The 18,535-nt window shown below is 40.4% G+C and overlaps 2 protein-coding genes across 25 annotated transcripts in view; both read right to left on the reverse strand.

Annotated features, from left to right (window-relative positions):
* Nucleotides 1-18,535, reverse strand: part of LOC114266388 (E3 ubiquitin-protein ligase MBR2-like) — a 282,653-nt gene that overhangs the window by 43,255 nt on the left and 220,863 nt on the right. The gene's annotated exons all lie outside the window — the stretch shown is intronic.
* The window catches only part of LOC145807303 (uncharacterized), a 49,943-nt gene that overhangs the window by 10,430 nt on the left and 20,978 nt on the right, over nucleotides 1-18,535 (reverse strand). For 6 of the 18 annotated variants that reach the window (XR_014350351.1, XR_014350409.1, XR_014350392.1 and 3 more), the window contains one exon: nucleotides 3,042-3,598. The exons of the other annotated variants lie outside the window; for them this stretch is intronic. The gene's annotated coding sequence lies outside the window, so the exon portion shown is untranslated. Of the gene's footprint in view, nucleotides 1-3,041; nucleotides 3,599-18,535 lie in introns of those variants that run through there. 18 annotated transcript variants of the gene reach the window in all.

The following is an 18,535-nucleotide window of genomic DNA, read 5'->3' on the forward strand; positions in this document are numbered from 1 at the left end:
CTCAAATATTGTTAAAGCAACCAATTTTCTTGGTTATGTTGATGGATCCATCATATGTCCTTCATCTACAATCATTGATTCAACAGGTGTTGTAGTTCCTAATCCAGAGTTTCTTCAATGGAGTATGATTGATGCACACTTGCTAAATTGCATCACTGCAACTCTTACACTTGTGATCTACTCTTCTGTTCTTCAATTTCATCATTGTTTTGAGGTTTAGACTTCATTGCAAAAGCGATTTACATCTCTATCTCGATCACATGTGCATCAATTAACAAAAAAAAAAAAAAAAACTGAATAGTGTTGTCAATAAGCCTGATACAATGGAAGAATATCTGTCAAAGATCAAGGTCATAGTTAGTCAGTTAGCTCTGGCTTCTGTTATCATAGATGATGAAGATTTGGTCTTAATCACTCCAAATGGCCTTCCATCTGAGTACGATGCATTCTCTACTACTATTCATGCTCGACCAGATGTCATTACCATGGAAGATCTCTCATCTTTGTTATGTTTGAAGGCTCTTCATTTAGAATCCAAGCTTAAAAAATTTGCAGAACCAACTGTAGCGTTTTCTACAGTTAAAGGATTTGATGATTCATCCACTCAGAATTTTGGTTCGTCTCGAGGTCGTTTTGATTCTAGAGGATGAAGAGGTGGACATACATACAGAGGTGGTAATCAAGGTAATTACAGAGGTTATAGATCTTACAGAGGATATGGTGGTAGTAGATTTGGTTCATCTCGCGGTAGAGGCAGATCCAATCAAGGTTAGTTCTGTCAAATATGTGGAGGATCTAATCATTCAGCCCCAGAGTGTTAGCATTGCATGGATCCTCAGTTTCAACCTCATCAATCAAACAATCTTAATCACCAACAACAACCAAGAGCCTTTGTCACTGCTTCATCTGCGTCTTTGTCTCCTTCATCTTCTTCTGTTCCCAATCCTTGGTACTTAGATTCTGCAACAATAGATCACATGACCAATGATGTGAGTCATCTCAGTTGTTATCAGCCCTATCAAGGATCTGATCAGATTACTATAGGCGATGGTAATACCATTCCTATTCAAAATACTAGTAAAGGTCTTCTTCCCACTCCTCATCATATCTTTAAGCTTAATAATGTTCTTCATACAGATGCTTTATCATCTAATCTTGTCTCTGTTCGAAAACTGGCTCAAGATAACAATTGCATCATCAGTTTTGATGACACTCATTTTGTGATTCAAGACAAAAATTCATCATGTGAAGAGGGAAGGGACTTATTTAGCTGATCGTCAGGCTAACTTGGGTGTTAGGCTGCAGTCTTATAGTCAGGGGGGTCTTCCATTCCAGAAGAGATTGTAATTTAACTCTTTCCCCCACTTATCATCTCTCTGTGGGACTTGTTCCCTCTTCAACTCAGCGCTTTATAGATAGGCATTTTTATTGAGAATACCTTTTCGAGAGGTCCCACCTTACCTTTCAAAAAAATAGTAGCCGAGCCGAAGGAGCTCTCACAAATAGGCGATGGTAATACCATTCCTATTCAAAATACTAGTAAAGGTCTTCTTCCCACTCCTCATCATATCTTTAAGCTTAATAATGTTCTTCATACAGATGCTTTATCATCTAATCTTGTCTCTGTTCGAAAACTGGCTCAAAATAACAATTGCATCATCAGTTTTGATGACACTCATTTTGTGATTCAAGACAAGTTTATGAAGAAAGTGCTTCACAAAGGCTCTAATCTTCGTGGCTTGTATCATTTCTTTTCATCCACTGCTTCACCTGTTGCTCATTCTCCTTCTACAACAGCTCAAGTGCATACTAAGTCTTCATCTCCTACAGCTACTCAAGTGCATTCTACTTCTTTTCCTTCTAGTACTGTATGGCATAATAGGCTAGGCCATCCTAGTGTTTTGAAATTTAAACATCTTAGGCCCCATTTACATTTGAAAAATTCTACTTCTGTCAATTTTCAAGACTGTATTGATTGTTGTGTTGCAAAGAGTCATAGATTACCTTTTGTAGACCGCCCGAACTCTCTCCGCACGTCCCCCATTTTGGAGAAGGCGCAAATTGGGTCCTAGCTACTACAGTTCGGACTCCTATCGTGGTTCTGTATCTAGCCTCACAAAGTGCAATGTAAGACTGAGAAAATCACCAAAGAGTCCAAATCTGGCAAATCGTTTTGGAAAATCGATTTTAATCAAGAAGTGCCAAACATGGACTGCTTTGCCAGATTACAGAGTTGCCACCTAAATGTTTTGTTTTGGAAAATTTAGGAAATCCTAACTCGTGCCAAAGGTCACGTGTCCATTATTACCAAAGTTGCCTCGGCTCGGGAACTTGGGTACGAGAGGGGAAGGTCCTGAAATGAGCACCTCCGCTCGCCCAATCAAAGGATCGGCCTCTACTAAGCATGATATGTTGTTTTAAAAAACACAAGTGTTCTTATTCCGATTATTAATCTAGCTTTACTATGTGATGCGTACAGCATACAAGTATAGACTAAATCACTAAAATTAGAACAAAACATCTTATGTTTATTTTTGAAAATGGTTTGAAAGTGCTACTCGCAAGTAGACTATAGCGGATTTGCCACCCTCAAGTGGGTTTAGAAAACATGATCTTGCCACCTCAAGTGGGCTTAAAACTCGCATTTGATGAATTGTCTCAATTCAAGCAATGAAACTTTCATCCACAGGCATTCAAGCAGTTTAAACACTTAAGCAAATAGCCTCATGGCAACACTCACACTCATGCAAGGATGCTAAAACATAAACACTTACAGTGTACTCCAAGCCAAAACAGAAAACTAGTTAGAAAACAATGCATGATTCCTAACTATGTTAAGATGCCTAATGCAACACATGCAAAAATGCAACTAATAGGCTCAGCTATCTAAGATGGCATATGAATGCAACAATTGATACATGTATTCAAAGAAGTGTATTGAAATACGATGCAATTTGAATGATGCGTCGAGCCTGGTGCATGCAAGACAAATGAATGATGCACGCATGCAAACATAAGGTATGCCAATCGAAAATGTGCCCTAATCTAACAACCGAAAGCGGATAATTAAAAAGGAGAAAGACGTGGGATTAGAAGACATTCACACACACACGCACACTTATTACAACATTTGCCCTCTCGACAAAGGGTCCGAATGAAAGCTAGGCTAATCTAAGCTAATCTAAACAACTAATCTAATTAATCTAATTAGACTACTTATTACAAGCCAATAAAGAAATGGCTAAACTAAGCTACTTAATTATTACAACACCTTAACTAATTAACAAATTAATCAAATTACAAACTCATGCTAACTAACAAGAAAATGCATTAAACAATGCTACCTCAGCTCTGTTGGAAATTAGGCGATGCATGCCTTGGCTCCCATCCCGAAAAGCTCTCCAAATGCTCTTTAGAGGCTCTGTCTGCAGGGTGTCCTTAAGAACTTGCTGTTGAATCTTACCAAATCAAAGCTGGGGAGTGCACCAGTGGCCTGCCGACCATCTACTGGCCATTGATGGGCCTTTGCCAGCCAACAATGCAAATGTGCCGGTCATCAATGTGGCATTGCCGGCCACTGGTGTGCTATGACACCAAACTGCAACAGAGCACAAAATAGAGGAAAATGAAGGGTCTCCCGAGAATATGTACGTACTATGCCACTCCAGATCACCTCAAAACATCAAGGAAGAGGCGCCATTGGATCCAAAACCATCAATCAAGCATGACATGCATGATGGCCAAAGATCCAACTTGCACACATTTCAATAAATGCCATGCAAACAAGACTCTAAATCCACTACCTTATCATGGATAATCAAAAGCAATGGAGACAAAGAAGATTGATTCACTTTTATCACTTTGAGTATGAAGTGGACTAATCCACCTTGTGTTCAACATAACGTCCGGTTGAACACCATGCAATGCAAACAACATACTATGCAAATAACATGCTAATCTTGACATGTTAAGGTGGCATGCACAAGACTCTATCATGTAAGCACTGCATGCAAGACATGTTAATGGACCAAGAGCACTAAAGCAAGTGAAGAACATTACACATGAGGCATGCACTATCAATCTTAAAGGACCAAACCAACTCTAAATAGAGCTCAAACATGCCAAAATAATGGTCTAAACATGCTGAAATGGGAGCTCAAAATGCTAGAAGAACATGCACACATGTTGGTCTATAAGCGAGACATAATACACAACCCTCAAAAGCTATGAAGAAGTGAAGTGTATGAGAGTGTGACTACAATATATGTACTGAAATTACATGCTAAATGGTGCCATACCATGCAAACATCACATACATAACATGTTAAAAGGCCTCAAAATTCAAAGCTAGTCAAAGCCCTTTACACTACAACCATACTAAACAATGCTCAAATGACCTTGACCATTCAAAACAGACCTAAGGTAGGTCAAAACAGTAGCAAAAACATGCTAGACTTGCAGCATAGATGGCAAGAAAGGTATGCTCATGTATTAGCTCACAAACAAAACATCAAACCATAACCCTCAAAAGAATTGAAAGAGTGATACATATAAGAATATGACAGTGAAACATGCTCCGAAATCACATATCAGATTGATGCCAAATCAAGCGAACAACTCAAGCAAAGCATGCTAGAGGACTCAAAACACAAAGCCATTCAAGGCATTTGCACTATAGCTATACAAAACATGAGCCAAAGGACCAAGACCACTTCAAACAGAGCTTAAGCATGTTAAATAAAGGCCAAAAACTTGCTGGAGTAGAGTCAACACATGCTAGATTAACAAGCTAACTCACTAGGCATACAAGGCTAACAAGCAAAATTGCACTACAAGTGTGAGATGCAAGCAACAAGCAACCAATGACCAAACCAGCCAAAAAAAGAGTTATGGAAGGTCCAAAAAGTCACGAAAACAAGCTTGAACAAAGCCACAAAAGAGTAGAAACACATGCTCATTTGGTGAGCCATCAACACATGCATTCAAGACAAGAGGATAGAGGACAACCCCCTCCTATTTGGGACCTCAAAACAAAGTTTCCACCACCAAAATTCCTTTGGAATTCAGTTGTTAAAAGGCCAAAAAGAGATTGTTTTAAAGGCCTTAAAAGATAGCACAAAGCTTAGCAAATAAGCCACAAAGGGAGAGGAACACCTCTAACTCCAAAAAGACCTTAAACAACCATCTTTAACACTAAAAAATAGAAGTTTTTATAGTTGAAAGATAAGCCAAAAGAAGCATGAAAAGGTGGCCAAACACTTGATCAAAATAAAGCTCGAAGAGGGAAGACACTCACCCTTGAAGCACAGCAACAAAAACAGCAACTTCTGAGGCAAAACCAACACAAAGAGCTCCAAACAAGTCTCCAAGAACCTCAAGCCTAAGGTTAAGGTGTTTGACTAAGGGTTGTAGTGCAAATATGAAGAGAAAGCACACTTTCAAGCAATATATATATATATATATAGAGAGAGAGAGAGAGTCAATTTTTGTCTCTCAAATTTCAGAACCCTCAGTAAGGGGGAGGGATCTCCCCTTATTTAAGTAATGCACACAAAAGCTTGATTGACAAGCTTAAAGCTTGTTGCAATCCCTCCATACACGTGTATAGAGGATGGCTTCAATGCCCAACAGCTGGCTCAAAAATATCTAAAATATATCTGTTGAAAACAAAGGTGGCCTGTCGGCCATCAGTGGTGGTCGGTAGTGCCTCATTGCTGGCCGGCATGCCTAAATGCATGGCCAGCAGTGCCAAAAAGTGGCCGACAGTGCATCACAAGAAGCATGCTGAAAGGACCAACACATGGTCCAAAAATGTGGCAGAAAGGATACAGGGTTTGGAAAGCTCAAACTTGTGACATTCCGCTGCAAAATTCGAGTACTCGACGAGTAATCAAACTTATCACCGGATGTACCTGCAAGAACATCCAAGTCGTGAGGACAGTCAAAAATGGGGTGTCTACACCTTTTCATCTGTCAAATTCCACTGTTAATAAACCTCTTGCTTTACTACACAGTGATGTTTGGGGCCCCTTTGCTTCCACTTCTAGTTACAAATATTATGTTCTTTTTGTGGATGATTTTAGTAAATTCACCTGGTTATATCCAATGGCTTACAAAAGTGAGGTGTATGAGAAATTTCTAGCTTTCAAAGCTTATGCAGAAAAATAATTTTCTACATTACTTAAGATTCTTCGAACAGATGGTGGCACAAAATTTTTTAATAACAAAATGAAGACATTCATTGTTGCTCAAGGCATTGTTCATCAACACTCTTGTCCCTATACACCACCTCAGAATGGTGTAGCAGAATGTAAACATAGGCATCTCACTAAAGTTGCCATTGCTTTGCTCAATCATTCTCCTGTTCCTATCCATTACTGGTTTAATGTCATTGCCTGTGCTACCTATCTCATTAATAGACTTCCTTCTTCTAAATTGGCTTACAAAACACTTTTGAAACCTTATTTCATCATCTTCCAGATTTTTCTATTCTTAAGGTGTTTGGTTGCCAATGTTTTCCTTGGATCAAGCCATATACCTTTACTAAATTACAGCCTAAATCTGTTGAGTGTGTTTTCTTAGGCTATCATGCTTTTTCCAAAGGATATAGGTGTCTTGACCCAAAAACTAGCACCATTTATCTTTCAAGACATGTGGTGTTTAATAAGCACGTGTTTCCATTTTCTCACATGTCTTTTTCCACTTTTTCTTATTCTTCTTCTCAATTGCCTTTCCTTCAGTCTTTCTTTTTGGGCTTCTCCCTTTTCTTCTTAACCATTAGTCTCTTCTTCTTCTTTTCAATCTGGTTCTGCTCCTCTCAGCACTTCTCCTCTCAGCTCTTCTGTTTCTGCTCATCTCAGCAACTCTGGTGTTGTTTCTATTAGTTCTCATCCATCTCAGTCTTCTATTCCTATTCATTCTATTTCCATTCAATTACCTCAGTTACCTATTCTTCCTTCCTCTGGTTCAGTTCCTTTTGTTCCCTTTTCCTCTAACTATCATCCTATGGTTATGAGATCTAAAGCTGCCTTGTCTACTATTATAACTATTTCCTCTCCTTCCTATTCTGATATTAAGCCTCCTACTCATTAAAAGGCTTTGCTTTGACCCCTTTGGAAACAAGCAATGTTGGAGGAATTTCAAGCTTTACAAAACCAAAAGACATGGTCTATGATTTCTTTTCCTCCTAGCAAGACTACCATAGGCTGTAAATGGGTGTTCAAAATTCAACGTGTAGAGAAGTGGTTCGGAAATACTCTTTGGATCCTGGAGGGCACTCGTGATCCTCAGGTAGTCACCTAAAAAAGAATGAACCTTCCGGTCGGGGGTGCCAGAATTAGCACTCTGACGGATAAGTCAGTATCTACTATTTATTAGTTGCTTATATTTTAAGTTATACTTACTTGTTCTCACTTGCCTTTCTTTGACTGATGATCCTCTATTTATATTATTCCCCTTGGGCCTTAGGGTTGGGCCCACCTTTGATCCATTGCATGTATATCTATTCGGCTTTTGTTCTGCTGGTTGGAATGTCGATTCTTTTATTCGGCTCTGGGATCGACTAGAATCAATGCCGAATAAAAGTTACGTCCCTGACTGATCTCATATCTGTATTCAGACCTATTGCCGTCGGATTACTCGGCTCTCACAATTGCCCCCCAAATACCCCACTAACACCAGTTTAGTCGCCGTGTTTGGTTTCAAACTTGTAAAGTCAAAAATTCGGCGATTAATCCTCATCCCAATGTGTGTCAGAACGCACACGCTTTTTGGTCATCATTGCAATTTCCTTCCCCTTCGTACGCTGCCTCTATTTAATGTGATTTAAAACTTTGTCTCTTCAAATGTAGGTTTTGAATATTCAAAAGTTTCTGGTTTGCTTTCTAGTGCAACTCCCTCATTTCGCGGCTTCTGCAACTCCCCGTTTCTCATTTTCCCTTCTGCTTCCTGTAAGTTTTCTTCTCCTTCACTTCCAATCCCGTTTCCTTGTTTGTTTTTAGTTTTTCATAGTCCTTAGGCTGGCTGGGATGGCAAAACATTTAAAAGAGCTCCTTTATGCGGATCGAATTTTTGGCTTCCGATGCCATTATTCCATCCCCGATGACGTCCATCTGTCATTCTTGGCAGACAGCACCACTGATATGGAGAGGACTGACGTGTGTACGATCGTCTTTCCTCTCCTATCAATTGCTGAGGACGGAGTCTGTTTTCTCCTTCACCCATTTTTAAGAGCCGTCCTTCGACATTGGGACCTAATTCATTCCCAGCCTAACGTGAATTTTTTCCGCATCATAATGGGGATTATAGAGCTAAACCGATGTCTTAGGATTAACCTAGGTATACCTGCAATTCGGCATTGTTATGCCCTAGCCAAGTCTACTGGCCGGCTGGGACACTACTTCTTAGGGCCAAGGATACCGATCATCACTTAGTGACTATGCTTGCCAGCTCTGGCAAGCGTGTTGATGACGTGATGGTCGTTGTCCGAGGCAACTGAGAATTTGGTGAGGGTGAAGATCGCCTAGATCCCGTTCCAACGCAAAAAGGTGAACCAGGTGGCCGTTGTAGACGTCTCCAAACGCCCCGGGAGGGTGAGTCCCGTTCTGTTCGTATTGGGCTTACTACAGTTCAGGACCCTCAAATTGTCACGGTTCTTGATCTGAACCAAAGAGTCCAAATCCGGCAAATCGTTTTGAGAAAACAGATTTTTAGAAAAGAAGTGCCAAACATGGACTGCTTTGCTAGATACAGAGTCGCCACCTAAATATTTTATTTTGGGAAATTTAGGAAACCCTGACATGGTGCCAAAGGCCATGTGTCCGTCATCACCAAAGTTGCCTCGGCTCGGGAACTTGGGTACGATTGGGGAAGGTCAGCTATGAGCACCCCCTCTCGCCCGGTCCAAAGATCAGCCTCTACTAATCATGATATCTTTTTTTTGAAAACACATGCGTTCTTATTCTAGTTATTAGCCTAGAATTACTATGTTATGCGCACAGCAAACAAGTATAGACCAAATCGTCTAAATTGGAACAAAACATTGCATGTTTGTTTTGAAAATGGTTTGCTACTCGCAAGTAGGCTAAAATGCAAGTTTTGCCACCCTCAAGTGGGCTTTAAAAAAGATGATTTTGCCACTATCTAGTGGGCTTAAAACTCACAGTTTTAGTGCATTATTCCAATTTAGGTAATTCAACCTCCATCCACAGGCACTCAGGAAGTTATATCACATAAGCAGCTAGCCTCGTGGTAAGTATGCTGTCATGTTTAACATTTACACTCATGCGAGATGTTAAAGCACAAAACACTTACAATGTACTCCAAGCCAAAACAAAGAACTCGTTAGCAATCAATGTGTGATCCAAGTCCATGTTAAGTGCCTAATGCGATGCACACAGAATGAAATTAAGATAAGCTCGGCTAATCCTAGGATGGCATGTGGAATGCACAAATAACATGTATTCAAGTTGGATTTGAAATAATTATGCAGTTAGCATGATGCGCCGAGCCCGGTGCATGCAATACTGATGAATGATGCACGCATGCATAGCATGAGGTATGCTAAATTAAATATGCCCTAATACTAACCATCAAAGCAAGTAAGTAAAAGGGAGAAAGAAGTGGGTGTTGGAAGACATGCACACACGCACCCACACTTATTACAAATTTGTCCTCGCTTGGAGGGACCGAAAGAATAATACGATTAACTAACCTACAAGCTAATTAAATATTACAGACCAATTAAACTAGTTATCAAATTAATTAATCTAATAAAACAGTAAACAGCCTCGGGAAGAGGGCCCAATGCAATGCGTGTTCGGCTCCACTCGGAAAGCCACTGCCATGCACAAGTTGCCTCTGCTTTGACTATTATCCTCCTCTGAAAACTGTACAAGTCCCAGGGTTGCTTCTCTGAGTGCTGTGGAACACCATCGGCTAATGGAATTGGTCATCGGCCAAAAGAAATGATCACCGACCACTTGTTCAAGCTATCGGCCATTAATGAATGGCCAGTCGGCACTGGAGATGGCCGGTCGGCCAAAACTTCCTGCAGAATCTGTTTTTGACAACAGCAGAGGGCAAAACTTGGCATGGCAATGCATTTCAAGCAGATGTGTGCACCACCACATCCCTTATCATGTTTATGACTCAAAGGGACATGGTTCTTGATTCTCGGACCACCAATCGCGCATTTCAATGCGTGATGGCCCAAGGAACCAAGTTGTGCATTTTCAATGTGGAGTGAAATGCACATAAATGAACACTGGGGCTCAACCTCCATCACAATCAATTCAAGAGGTTAAGCATGCGTGCCCATGTGATGCAACCTAGACATGGAGGCTAAGTATGCAAAATGAGCATGCAAGGCATGTGACAACTATGCTAGTGGCAAACATGCAACAACATGTAAAGTGGACTAAGCATAGGAACAATGCAAAGCAACTTAACCAATGAAATACATGCCAAATGCATCATGATTTCAAGCAAGCAACAACATGTAATAGGCCAAGTATGCAACAATGCACGAGGCAAGCATGCTATAACACATGAAGGATGGACTTAAACTAATTTAGGCAACCCTCAAACAAGCCTAAAACAATGGCCATAAACTATGGAGATGGGGCCAAATGCACATACAAGCATGCATGCATACATGATCCAATTCCTAAGCATCAAAAGGCAACTTTCAAGTACACTTAAAAGAGATGATCATGGACATATGGCAAACATACCAAACTCTGAAATTGCATAAAATGGAGGTGCCAAACCAACCAATTAAAGCAAGCAAAGCATGCTCATGACATCACACATTCAAGGCCTACAAGCTAGAATGCAAAGAGACTATGCAATGCATGTCATGGTCGACCAAAACAACCAAAAACAGAACTTTAGCATGCTGAAACAAGCACCAAAGCTTCACAAAGCTTGGCCAAAAGCATGCTAGAACAAGGGTCAAAAACCTAAAGCATATTAAGGCTAAAACATGGCGTTACAAGACATGTATGCAAAGCATGCAAGGTATGTCTAAACCAACTTAACACAATGCTATATCATAGCAATATAAGCACAAAAATCAGTTAAGGCATGATCAACATGAACCTAAACTAGATGCTCTCTCAAGAGGCAAAAATGGCCCTTTTCAAGGACAACAAGGAGAGGGTGGCCCTCTCCTTCTTAGGACCTCAAGACACCATCCTCACCATTGAAATCCCTTAAGATTTCAGTGGTGAGGAGGCCCAAACACAATGGTCCCGGAGCTCACCAAAAATGCACAAAAATGGAGCCTAACAAGGCTTAACAGGGGTCAAACAACCTCAAAGCTCAAAACACTCTTAAACAAATATTTAGAGTAGACAAAAACAAGACTTTTATATGTTATACACCAAGTCTAAAAACAGTTGCAAGGCAGACTAAAGAGCTATGCAAAAATGGGGAATAAAAGGGATAAGTTCTTACCCTTGTTGACCCTCTTCAAGAATGATGGACCAGAAGCTTCTTTGGCTCAAACCAGCTCCAAAACTTCAAGAACAGCCTCTTAGTACCTCAGTAGCTAAAGGAAGGTGTAATGGTGGGTGTTTATGCACAAAAGTAAGACAAAACACACACAAAACACAACAGAGAGGGAGATATAGATATAGGATAGATACACAACTCAAACCCTAAAACCAGAGCCCTCTGAAAAATGTTGTCTAACCTAAAAGAGGGAGAAGAGGACTCCTCTTATAGAAGATTCAACCTTGTAAAGCTTCCAAGGCAAGCTAACAAGGTTGAAATCCCTCCATACACGTGTATAGAGGGGAGCAAAGGTGGGTGCCAACTATCACAGCTGGCACAAAAATATCTGCAAAAATAGGTGAACAGTGGTCGCCCGGCAAAAAATGCAATTTGGCCAAAATATATGATCGGTCGACCATCTAGAGTGCCGGCTAGCCAAACATTAAGCCGGTGGAAACAAAACATAGCCGGTGGCCTCAAGCCACGACCGGTGGAGTGTGGGGATGGCCAATAAACCATTCCCTGCCCTCTAAAGGAAAAACACAAGTGTTTGGTGCAAAACCAAACACAAAACAGTCGAGTCGAGAGGTCCTGAGGCAAGGCGCGTAGTCGAGACCTTTGGGAACTCAAGATGAACACAAACAAGGATGATCACCGAGTGTTCAAACGGTGACGCCCAAGTCTTCAGGACGGTCAAATGTAGCCAAGGAATTTGCCTCGGGTTGGCTTCGATTCCGCGGTGGTTGACAATGTAGCCAAGGAATTTGTCGAATCCGATCCCAAATGCACACTTGGAAACGTTCAGCCTCATTTTGTACTTGCGTAAAATGCCGAATGTCTCTTCCAGATCAGCTAAATAAGTCTGCTCTTGGACTTGACCACCGTATCATCAATGTACACTTCCATAGTTCAGCCGAGTTACTTCTTGAACATGGCAGTGACTAGTCTTTGGTAAGTTGCCCCCCACATTCTTCAGCCCAAAAGGCATAACCTTATAGCAGTAGGTCCCTCTTAGGGTGAGGAATACAGTTTTATCTTGGTGTTCCAGATGCATGGCAATTTGATGGTAGCCTCTGTAGGCATCGAGGAAGCTCATACGTTGATGACGCGCCGTGGCGTCTACGAGTTGGTCTATTCTGGAGAGGAGAAAACAATTATTGGGACAAGTTTTATTTAAGTCAGTGAAATCCACACAAACATGCCAAGTACCATTTTTCTTCTTGACAATCACAGCATTCGACAACCATGTAGGATAAGTAACTTCCCGGATTGCCCCAGCATCAGGCAACTGGTCAATTTCTTCAACAACGGCAGCAGTGTGTTCTGCGGCTAACCACCGGCTTTTTTGAATAATCGGCTTATATTTGGGGTCAACATTTAAACGATGCTGAGAAACAGATGGATCCACCCCCAGCATCTCATATAGTGAACATGCAAATACATCAAGATTGCCGAGTAAGAAGGTAATTAGCTACTGCCTGTCGATTTTATTCAGGGAGGCGCCGACCATGAAGAACTTGTCAGGATTCCCGTCAATTTTGACTTGATCTAGGGCTTCCGTGACCTTTTCATTTGGGAGCCACCCAACATCATCGAGGCTCTCTCGATCTCGCACCTCAATAGAATTCACTTCTAGCTCTCTTGGTGTCTTTGCGACAAGGAAATAGCATGCTTGTGCCGATTTCTAGGAGCCACAGATTTGTTCAATGCTGCGTTCTGTCGGGAAACAGAGCCGTTGATAATAGGTGCTCGGCACAGCCTGCATGGTATGCAGCCAAGTTCACCCCATGATGAGATTATACGGTGAAGGAAGCTTGACGACCAAGAATTCCATATCCACTGATCGGGAGCCCGCACTAACTAGTAGTGTGATTTTGCCTAACGGGTATTCTGGATTAGCGTTGAAGTCGAATAACGGGTAATAAGCCAGGGATAGGTCCGACTCAGTTTTCGAATCGTCGAAAGCAATACTTGGAGCTTCATGGGGCGTTTCGCTGGTGTGAATTGCTGCTGGGGGTCTAGATACGACTGAATTGTATGTACCGCGGATTCCGTTGGCAAGCTATAAATCATATGGATTACGCCAAGTGGGGATGAGTCTTGTCATAGAGCAACTATTGTGGTTGAATTGTTCTTTCGGACGTGTTGCTTAAGACAGCCGTCTTGTACCAACTCCTCAAGATGATCTTTCAAGACATAGCAACTGTCGGTATCATGTCCGTGGTCTTTGTGATACTCACACCGTCTATCTCGTCTTCTTGTGTCGGGAGGTCCGACCATCTTGGGTGGTCATTTGAAGAACGGAAGATGTTGACTTTTAGACATAACCGTGCTGACCAACTCAAACAACTCCGTATGTTTCTTGTCCGCGCGCCTAATGCACCTGCTATCCACTTGAAGTTATTCACTAGCCTGTTCTGGACATTGGTCATTTGATCAACGTGAACTCATTTTCTGTCTCGTTTTGCCCGATTCCTTGGTTCAAGGCTCCACGAGGGTATAGAATTTATCAGCTGAACGATCTTAGATGGGGCCATTTTGTTGGCCTTGTAGCCGGCTTTAACCCGCAAGGCGTCATCCTCCACTTTGCAATATTCCTCGACTTTCTTCATTAGCGACCAGACCGTTTTGGGGGGCCTTCTGGTCAAGGAGCTACAGAGGGCACTAGCAGGGTGCAACCCCATTTTGAAGGCGGTAATGGCCATGGAGTCATTGCAGGCATCATCCCCGAGATTAAAACATTCCCAATAGTGCGCTGAATAAGCACGTAGTGTTTTCCCTGGTTGAATTTGCATTACCCAGAGAGAGTCGGCCTACGTCGACTGGACCTCATTGGTGATGAACCTTGCCCTGAAGGATTTTTAGAGTTGATGAAAGCTCTTGATCAATGCTGGTTCCAATTTATAATACCATCTGACGGCCAATGGTCCCAAACTGCTAGGAAATATTCGGCACATGAGAGCCCCGTCATCTACATGTAGTGTCATGGCTTGCTTGTAGTAACGGATGTGATCGGTGGGGTTTGATTTTCCATCGTAGATAGTGAACGACGGAGCTTTGAACTTTTTGAGCAGTGCCGCCCTTGCGATCCGTCGCACAAAAGGGTCATGTTGATCTTCATCTGAGTCATTTCGTCTTCGTTTAGTCCTTGCACGCGGACTTCCTTTGGAAGAACTGGAGAGTACGACTCGTCCCTTCTTTTTGGACTCTGGAGACGGCGAGTCAGAATCACTGCTACTGTCATGTCTCCGAATTCGAGGTCGTCGACCATCCTTTGTCAGAGGTCGTTCCAGATCTTGGCGCACAACCTGTTGGGATTTTGCCACCTCCAAAGCCAAATCCTGTCGAAGGCGTTCATTCTCCGCCATCATGTTTTCCAACCTCTGTTCGTTTTGCTTCACCTGATCCATAATTGCTTGCATTGTCTCATGTGCTGATGTGAGGGTTAGGTCTGGGTAGTTGAGTCAAAGTTCAAGGCTCTTCGTGCGTTAATGTTTTCTTGTCCAAACAGGTTGCTTGGAGTGGTATCAGCTCGTGGTGTAAGGTTGTCAGTGACCACCGGAGGATTTTCCGTCACGCCCGCCATGGAAGTGCTGGAATATTCCCACAAACGACGCCAATTGTGGAGAAGTGGTTCGAAAATATTCTTTGGATCCTGGAGGGCGCTCGTGATCCTTAGGTAGTCACCTGAAAAAGAATGAACGTTCTGGTCGGGGGTACCGGAATTAACACTCCGACGGATAAGTCAGTATCTACTCTCTATTAGTTGCTTATATTTCAAGTTACACTTGTTCTCACTTGCCTTTCTTTGACTGATGATCTTTTATTTATATTATTCCCCTTGGGCCTTAGGGTCGGGCCCACCTTTGATCCATTGCATGTATATCTATTCGGCTTTTGTTCTGCTAGTTGGAATGTCATTTCTTTTATTTGGCTCTGCGCTCGGCTAGGATCAATGCCGAATAAAGGTTACGTCCCTGACTGATCTCATATCTGTATCCAAACCTATTGCCCTCGAATTACTCGGCTCCCACAAAACGAAATTCTGATGGGACTATTGCCAGGTGTAAGGCTAGGTTGGTAGCAAAAGGATATCTTTAGCAGGAAGGGATTGATTTTCAGGAGACCTTTCGTCGAGTTGCCAAATTACCAACAATTCGAATTCTTTTATGTCTTGCACTTTATCATAGATGGCCTATTAAGCAGCTAGATATTTCAAATGCTTTTCTTCATGGAGTTCTTGAAAAGATGTCTACATGTTGCAACCACAAAGGTTTGAACATTCTGCTCACCCTCAAGCTGTTTGTCATCTTCACAAAGCCTTGTATGGCCTTAAACAAGCACCAAGGGCATGGTATTTGGCTTTTTCATCATTTCTGCTGACTTAAGGGTTCATGAATAGAAAATGTGATTCCTCTCTCTTTATTAAATAGACTAGGTCCATCTTTATTGCCTTACTAGTGTATGATGATAACATCTTGGTTACCGACAATGTAGTGTTCACATTCAAGATCTTGTTACTAAAATGCATCAAGCATTTTCCATGAAAAAGCTAGGCCATATTTCCTACTTCCTTGGCATATCAGTTCATACATAAGGTTCTACTACAGTTCTTTCACAGAAGAAATATGCTCAGGACATTCTTACTAAAGCTGGTATGTTGGAGTGCAAACCTTGCTCTTCTCCTATCTCAGTCAAACCTGGTTTGTCTCCTAATTCAGAACTGCCTTTTGATAATCCCTCTGTCTATAGGAGTATAGTTAGAGCATTCTTGATCTGTCCTATGCGGTAAATCAGCTTTGCCAACATATGCATAACCCCACTGTTGGTCATTATGCTGGTGTCAAAAGGTTACTTCAATTTGTTAAGGGTACACTCTCTCATGGCCTTACATATACACCCAACTCCTCTGATCTTCAATCTTACTCAGACTCTAATTGGACTTGGGATTCAGTTGATCGAAAATCCACCTCTGGATATTGTGTGTTTTTAGGATCAAATTTCATTTCTTGTTTAGCTAAAAAGCAAGCCACTATGTCTAGATCTTCCACAGAGGCAGAATATCGATCTTTAGCTCATACAGCTGCAGAACTAGCTTGGCTTAGCATGTTGCTTCAGGAATTTTGTATTGTTTCTCCTACTGTCCCTCTTCTCTGGTGTGATAATGTTTTGCCATAGCTCTGGTCTCTAATCCAGTTTTTCATTCCAAATCTAAACATAGAGAGGTTGGTTGCCATTTTGTTCGAGATCGAGTGCTTGCTAAACAACTTGTTTTACACTATGTTCCCACCATTGATTAGTTGGCTGACATTTTCACCAAGCCTTTGTCTGTCTCTTGGTTTTCTTATCTTAAAGACAAACTGATGTTTGTTTCTCCTTCCATCAGCTTGCAGGGGAATGTTGAGGATCATAGCTCAGCCAGTAGTAGTAGCTTAAACAGCTTAGACTACAGACACAGCAGCTCCACCTGCAGCTCAAATATTTATTGTAGAAATAACTCAGCCTGTAGCCCACAACTCAACTTAGCTAAGTCATCAGCTAGGATATTTTCTTGTATCTGTTAGAGTTTGTTAGATTAGTTATAGAGTTGGTTAGGTTCATTGTATATAAGTATGACAGATGTATTCAATATTATTTATTGAGAATGAAATATGACTTGATTAGAGAATTCATTAAAGATTTCTCAAAATGAATAGAACAAGTTCAATTTTATCTCGATGTTCTAAATTTTGACTTAGTGCTACTATTTGAGAAATTTACTGCTATTATTCAAGAAGTATAAAAGAAAGAAAAGATTTTTCTTAAAGTATAAAAGGATCGAAAAATTAAAGTTTATGTTTTTATGCGAATGAGTATATAGCAAACATTAAGTTTTGACTTACTTAAATTGATAATGCTAAATAGTGTGAAAGAATGTTTCCGAACTATTAATAAGGTTTTTTTTACTAGGACACTTATGGTTAAGCTTACCAACATAAAATTTGATGGTATGCATGAGATGTATGAGCATGTCATTGAATTATCTAACTTGACTGCTCAATTAAAGAATTTAAGAATATTTGTGAATGAGTTTGTTTTCAGTGCAAGATTATTTTCAAACCAATTATGCTAAAATCTCAACTGAAATTATTGGGACTTATTGTTGGACATTGATCATTATTTGGACTTTATTTCAAAAATTTATATTGATTCTAATTTTGAAAATTATTTATTGATTTATCCAAACTTAATTAACCTTGATGGTTATTTTCAAAATTTACAATAAAAGTTTAATTTATTGAAAATACCTCTTTTGTTAATTTTGGTATTATTTATGATGGTTTGTATAAATTAAAATTTAATGATTTCTCAAAAATAATTATCTTTCATCATTATGTTAGTCCTAAATATAGCTTGATAAATGAAAACTCCTTAAACTTGTGGCGTAAAAGATTTTATTGATTTTAGTAGGAGTGTGGGTTGCATTATGGAAAAGCAATTCAATCACATTAAGTAAGTGCCACAAGATATACAGGGCTTCTTCATATTACCCAAATAGACATTAATGTGCCCTTTTGACACTTCATGTTTGGTAAATAAAATTATTTTATCACTTTTATAGATGAATTTTCACCTTATGATTTTGTTTATTTATTGCATAACAAATCTCTAGTAAATGGACACATTGATGTGTACATTATTAAAAAGAAAGGCAATTAAACAAAAATATGAAAAACATAAAGATAGTGCAAAGCACAAGTCTATTTGCTAAACTCTATGAAAGACATAATACCTCAGCAGAATAATGTAGTTGTGAAACATTATTGTACTCTAATGAACATGACTAAAAGTATGTTAAATAATTTCTAAATACCCATAATATTGTGGATGTCTGTCGTTATGATTTATTGTTTTCATGTAGAATATGTTTCCTAATAAGGTAATTTCAAACACCCACTTTGAAGTGTGAACTGGAAGGAAACCGAACTTAAGACATCTACATATTTAAGGTTCTCTACAAAATTATAATTATTAATCCACATGAAAAAAAATTGGATTT

Source organism: Camellia sinensis, chromosome 2 (assembly GCF_055761805.1).
Source record: "Camellia sinensis isolate YWXY chromosome 2, ASM5576180v1, whole genome shotgun sequence".
In the NCBI taxonomy this organism is placed as follows: Eukaryota; Viridiplantae; Streptophyta; class Magnoliopsida; order Ericales; family Theaceae; genus Camellia; species Camellia sinensis.